This window comes from Tenrec ecaudatus, chromosome 15 (genome assembly GCF_050624435.1).
Source record: "Tenrec ecaudatus isolate mTenEca1 chromosome 15, mTenEca1.hap1, whole genome shotgun sequence".
NCBI classification, from domain to species: domain Eukaryota; kingdom Metazoa; phylum Chordata; class Mammalia; order Afrosoricida; family Tenrecidae; genus Tenrec; species Tenrec ecaudatus.
This window is the reverse complement of record NC_134544.1, coordinates 102596208-102603009: the sequence shown is the minus strand read 5'-3', so window position 1 is coordinate 102603009 and position 6802 is coordinate 102596208. Positions and strand designations below refer to the sequence as shown.

General features: G+C 40.2%; 1 pseudogene; it reads right to left on the bottom strand.

Moving 5' to 3' along the window:
* Window positions 1–1949: 1949 nt before the first annotated feature.
* On the bottom strand, window positions 1950–4781 carry LOC142427652 (nicotinamide phosphoribosyltransferase pseudogene; annotated as a pseudogene).
* Window positions 4782–6802: the final 2021 nt, after the last annotated feature.

Sequence of the window (6802 nt, the reverse complement as noted above, 5' to 3'; positions counted from 1 at the left end):
CCCAGGTTGCTTACTTCTTTCTCTAGCCCCTTGATGCATATTTATAATTTTACCTGGTTTCAATTCTTGGCAGACAAGGCATGGGATCACCAGCTGTTCTGCAGTCAGTCCTTGGCCTTTGAACTGTAGTTTGGCAGTTTGCAACAATTGTAGCATCTTTTTTTCCCCTAAATGAGTAGTACAATGTAAATTGTACAGCATCTCGTGTCCCACCTCAGCGGGGAAGATAAGATTGTCCTGGGCCTTTAGCCATGGCGAGCCCTCTTCTATTAGGGCTTACAGCTCTTGTTTGACCCACAGTTCTTCAGCTGTGTAGCCAGGCACATTGGAATGGACCCCTTTCCTGGAAGAGAAAATGGAACAAGGCATACCTGCCCACCTGGTTCTCCAGGTCCATCTCCTTCCTTTTCTTGGACCGCAGCCTTTTGCACCTCCTTGTCTGCAGCACGATTGCCCTTAGCTTCCATGGAGTCTCCTTGTTGATGGCCGGGTGTGTGCACAGCTGCCACCGCTTTTGGCAGTGTTACAGCTTCCAGTGGCTGCATCACCTCAGTCTTATTCTTTATTTCTTTTCTTTTAGCAGTTATGAATCTTTCTTTTTACTGTGAGTACTGATATTCATCCTGGTTGGTGGTGTGGAGTAGTTAAAAGGTGTCTTTTTGAATCCGTCAAGCAGACTTGTTCGTTTTAAAGTATATTTGGGCATTTAACTAGGTTAAAATGTCTCTTCCTAGCAGGGGCGTTGGGCACTTTGGGATGAGCATGAACGAGTGACTTACTTGACCCACACTGAGGTCCATTTTGTGCGTAGAAGTCCATCGGTAACAGGTGGTCTCCGTGACACCTTGCACCCAGGTGGTACGAGATGACAGCTTTTCATTGTCGTGGGTGAGGACCGAGTGTTTTGCCTCTGTGTCAACCAAGAAATCAACCATTTTCCCCTCCACCAATCATGGTACCCTAGGCTCAGGGAGGGATTCTGAACCCCGAGTTCCTCATTCTAGGTTCTGCCTTTTTTTCCCCCGCATAAAAATAGGGGACATGCTGTCTTATGAAGATTGCGGCACCTGTCAAACTGGTGTCCATCCTCCTGGCAATGCCAGCACCATATCATTCCTTTCAAAAGCTCTTTTTTGAGTCAATCTCTGCCCCAGTACTCTCTTTCCTCGCAGTAACTGCACTGATCTTTTCCTAGTCTAGCCTCCCATTTCTATTAATGCCTTCCCTTGTTCTCCCTCTTCACTTGCAGTAGCTGCCACTAATACTTGGGCAATTTCCCTAGTCATCTTCCTAGTTTCACCTGCCTGGATCCATCGATCTTCCATCCGCTGTCTTTCTTTCCAACAAATCCTTCAAAGTTTTTCTCCCAGCCTTTATACTTTCTATTGACATCTGATGCACCTTGATTAATAAAAGCCATTATTACTGCAGCCCTACTTTCCTCTGATGTCAGATTTATGGGGGTATACAGCCTAAAAGCTTCCATGATGCGTTCTAAGAATGCAGCTGGACTTTCCTGGGGCCCTTGCCTTACATTACCTACCTTGGCCAAATTAGGCGGCTTTTTTGCTGCCACTCAGAAACCAGCCTTGAGAACCTGGCGATAAATTCGGAGCCTCTCCCTACCTTCTGGTTCATTGAAGTCCCATGCAGGTCTTTTCTGGGGAAGTGTGGAGTTGGGGGAGGGAGAAACTAACAGCAATGGTGACTGTATGAGACCACTCAAAGGGAACAAACATCAGAATTTCAGGTGATAGGATGCAAGGGGTGGTGGAAGTTACAGCAAAAAATAGATAGATAGATAGATAGATAGATAGATAGATAGATAGATAGATAGATAGATAGATATTGAGGGTTCTGCAGGGGGGGTGGTTCCAGGGTTGGGGCGGGAGTGGATAGGGGGAGCTGATATGAAGGTATCGAAGTTGATAATAGCAGTAATTGTACATTTATGTTTGATCCAATAGAACTATAGATTTAAATATATAAGCTGCCACATAACTACACTTGAAGGAATATTTTAAGAGATTTCTTGTTAACTTCTGTAGCAAAGTTCCACCAGAAACAAAGGAAATATTTTCAATACTCCCCTTTTTTCCTTTCACCCCTTATACAATTTGCTTATAGGGTATTAATATCTATTCCATTCTCTTAAATAACTCTTAGGTAAGGTGGCAATAACTTGTAACCCTTTGAATTCTCTATAACATGGAACGAAATTAAATATCCCAAACCTTCAATACAATGTCAAAGGATTTCCAGAGTCAGGTCTGATTTTTAGTGGCACATCTGTACTTCTTGATATTATTACATGTCTGAAATCGTCACCCCATATTTTCTGACATGCATTAAAAATGTCATAGCTATCGCCGACCGCAAATACAGGCACTGATGAAAACTGCGTTACTCTGATTTTTAATGCATCTTTTTCATGGTCTTTCCCCCACGCTGTTATAAAGCTATGTACTACTGCTGGAACAGAATAGCCTGGAACAGGACCTTTTGTTCCATAGTATTTTTTATTTAAAGAAATTCCCACTACTTGATGTGCTCCTGTAAAGCAGTGGTTCACAACCTTCCTAATGCCACGACCTTTAATACAGTTCCTCATGATGTTGCTGACCCCAACCATAAAATTATTTTGTTGCTACATCATCACTGTAATTTTGCTACTGTTATGAATCATAATGTAAATCATAACGTGTTTTCCGATGGTCTTAAGTGACCCCTGTGAAAGGGTCGTTCGATCTGCCAAAGAGGTCATGATCCACAGGTTGAGAACCACTGCAAAGTTAACCAAATGAGCAGAGGCTCCAATGCCAGCAGTCACTTCAGAAGATAATCCTTTGTAGTCAAAGTCATATAATTTCTATTCAAGACCATTTAAGTTGCAGATGTTTCTAACACACATTTAGCCAATATTGTTTTCTGTTCCCTTGACTTTGTGGCTACTGGGATTGGATCCCAAGACTACACAAGTATAGTCTCAATCCAGTATTGTAGATGTGTCTACTGATTCTGAGTGACCTTAGTACAATGTTGTATGGCAGCAACTGAATGTTCTTCTAGCCCTTGCTTGAAAATCTGACCCCAGTTTAGATGAAATATCCTCTGTCAGAGAGATTTTTAACACGTACATATAAAGCAGGTGATTTATGTTCCATGAGCACTTGGCAGGCTCTCTACCTTGTTGCTTGGGAGACCAGCTCAGAATATTGCACAGCCTGAGGGTAAAAGCCTTCCTTCATCTTGGTGTTTAGCAAACAATAGTGGACACATACTATATTTGTCCTTTTGTGATCAACTAATTGCATTCAGCATAATGGTTTCCAAGTCCCTTCACATCATGTGGTGTTTCATAATGCCATCCATCCCTGTTTTTCAGAAATGCATGATATTCCACTATGTGTATGTATCAGAGTTTATTTATCCAGTCTCCTAATAATAGGTATTTGGACAGTTTTCAACTCACCCAACATGGCAGAGTCTTTTACAATAAAATTTCCTAGGATAACCTTTACTACTCTCAAAGCATTGACATGTTTTGTGTTGTTATGTAAAGTCAATCATCATTGACATTTTTCTTACCAATGCAATTTTCAGTTTTCTTAGCAGGATTAATCCTTAGCCCCATGACAACCATATGCCCACCCAGAAATGACACAATATAAAACCTGTACAACAATAAGTAAACAAACAAAAATAAAAGCAGTCCCACCATTCTCCATAAACTTCTGATCTGACCTCTACTTGGAATCTATCTTTGAGATCTTCAAGACCTTCCTTAAAATGCTCAATTCATCTAAAAACCACCATTTTATATTGAGCAGCCAAAGTTTCATGTCCCCTTGAGTTTCTTAAATACGCGATAATAGCCTTCGGTTCAAAATACTTTTCTTCCACACAGTACAAAACACAGACCGTGCTTTTCATTCTTTCTTTCTTTTTAAAGACTCTCTAAGGAAACTAAGACAACTGTATTGCTTAGAGAACTTGTTTGCAGCAATCCACTGATTAACCAATCATATGCGTATACATTTTATTTGGAATAAACCCTTGCATACAGAATCTGCTTTGCTACCAAGCTCACTGGCTCCAACTGGATCCTAGGCTCTTCTTCCCAATGGGAAAATAAATAAATCTGTAAGGGACCTTTGTCCCCCTCCCGCCTCCCTAAATTTTTATTTTGGGCGACATGCATTGGGAACTGTCTCAAACAACTTAAGTAAATACATGTTTGTTTTTTCTATTTGTCCTATTGATTACCCAACTGAAAAATTTGGCAGCCTGTACCTTGGTGGACTATCTTCTGTGAGCCCAGCACAGCTGTCTCACTGGGTTATCTCACTGAGTGCCTTCATACAATACTCAGAACTCAGAACTCAGACCATTCAGCTCCATGCAGGCTGTGCTTATGACTGTTTCCCTGGTCATGGTGACTCTGCCCTGGAACTTTGGTGGGTATCTTGTTCCATCATTACTAGTGAAGATCTCTCCCATCCACTCAAACCTGTGTCCAGGGGTCTGCCTCACGCAGCCAATAAGGTAACTGGTGAGTGAGTGTCCAGAATTTTTGCAGGAGATCTTCACTGAAGCACCCTGCTTCTTCAATCCAGCACCAGATTGGACCAGCTGGACCTCAGAGTCACTGCCTGTTGAGTGAAGACAGGTGGACAAAATCAATCTAGAGTAGCTACAACCACTTCCTCCTCCCTGAGACCGGTGACTTCTTGCCCGGTAGCTGCCACCACCAAGAAGAGGATTCTCAAGATCCAGTCCATGGTGTGAGAGCTGTCTCCTCAGCGTTTCTGTCGGGGAGGGTATGCTAGTTAAATGATCCTTCGGGAAACACAACATACTCATATTTGATCTAGTAGATCTCTGATTATTTGCATATTCATGTGGTGGAGTATTTAAAAGTAAGGCTTGTGATTAATAAATTACTTGTCATGAAGAATTCTATCTATCATGCAATCCCTAAAATTCAATCAACAAAGTTGCATTTTGAAACTTTTGAATCTTTGTGACAACTTTTTTAAAACTTTGTATTTCAATCACTAATGGAAATTATAGTGACTCCTGATTTTTCATGTGATTAAATATTAGAATGCAGCAGTTCATTAAAAATTTTCATTTTTTCATCTTAAACTTCAGTAAACTTTAAATTAGTCTTCTTTGGCAGTCTATGGATATTAACCTTTCACTGACTTTGAACGTTGTATTTCAGGATGAAATGATTTGGACAATGACTACAAGATCATTTTTTCTTCAATTTTTCATTCCAGAAACAGTAAACCATAGATTTATGGATTCCCAAAACATCAATCCATTTAAAGTTTTGCATACTCAAGATATCAATATTCAGCATTCTAGTGATTTATGAAAATTCCAAGTGTATTGGAAGCATACTTCATAATTCCATAGTCTTATTTTATAGACATTAATTTCTTTAGCATCTTATGTTATTTAGTTTTTACCTTGACTTGGATGAATGTTAACAGAGCAAATCTGCTTTCCTCTCAACAATCCATACCCATTTTCTTATATGTCATGGATTGCAATCCCCATAATACAATAGCACTTCTCCCACTTACCCCCTGGTTTCCAATTTGTATTACTTTGTTTTTACTACTTCTTCTGGCAGAGTATTTTGTACTTGGATAAATGCTGCCATTTTTTTTCAAATGGTCAATCATCCTGAGTGTGTGCTCCCTTGTGTTTTTTTTTCTCACCATGCTATCTACAGTTCAGTGAAACATTGAACAACTGGAATAAGTATTGTCCCAAGCCTGAAGGGTTACTGAGGTCTAATCGCTCACGGATTCCACTAGTCTCTATCCAACCAGTAAGCCCTGTCTTTTTAAAATGGTGTTCTACATATTTCACCACTTTATCCAGGCCTCCTAAGGTAAGGGTAGGGAAATGTTGATTTTGTTTTATCCTTCCAAGGGCCATTTTTATATTTATGACATTATTTGTGGGCCATAAAATATGATTAACTTAAAAATTAGCCTGCTATAATTGACCAAACATTTACTTAACCCATCACTAATGTGATGGTAGAACCTATACCCCTTTGCTTATTTATTTATTTCTCATGACCCCTCTTAGATTGGTCGATAATGGTAGGCAGATGGCATCTTCTTCTGGCCTCAGGATTTTGTAGGCTGATTTCTGTATGGCGCATTATTTCATTGGATTTAGTGTTTCCACGCTATTCCATTGGATTTAGTCTGTGGTCACCTCGACTCTTATTTGTTCGGGGGAAGAGACAGGTGAATGGCTGCACCTTAAAAGAATCCTCACAAGTTCTGAAGACTTCTATCACTGTTCAATAATGTAGAATTTACCTCATTGTCTCTGTGGACTTCTTTGTGCCAACTAACCTTGATGTCCCAGAGACTGATCCCTGAGTGGGTCATTCTTTCTGGTATTTCTCTAAGCCTACGGAATGCCCATAATTTTGTCATGCATACTACAGCTTCTCGCTTTAGTCCTATCACATCAGCAATGAAAGTCCTGAAACCGTTTCTCCATCCATGTCACCAAGGATGTCTTTACCTTGAGGAATCAGCACTTTCCAGGTTATATTTTGAAAATATTCTGAACTTGTGGCTCAACTTCCAGCAGCATACTGGATAATGTTCTATTGCTACCCATAAAGTTTCCATTAGCTAATTTTTGAAGAGAAATCATCATGAGTTCTTCCTAGACTGTCTTACTAAAGGAAAGCCATTAAAATTCTCCAATATTCAACAATATTATAACTTCCAGAATCAAAGCAGTATTCAAGTCACCAGAA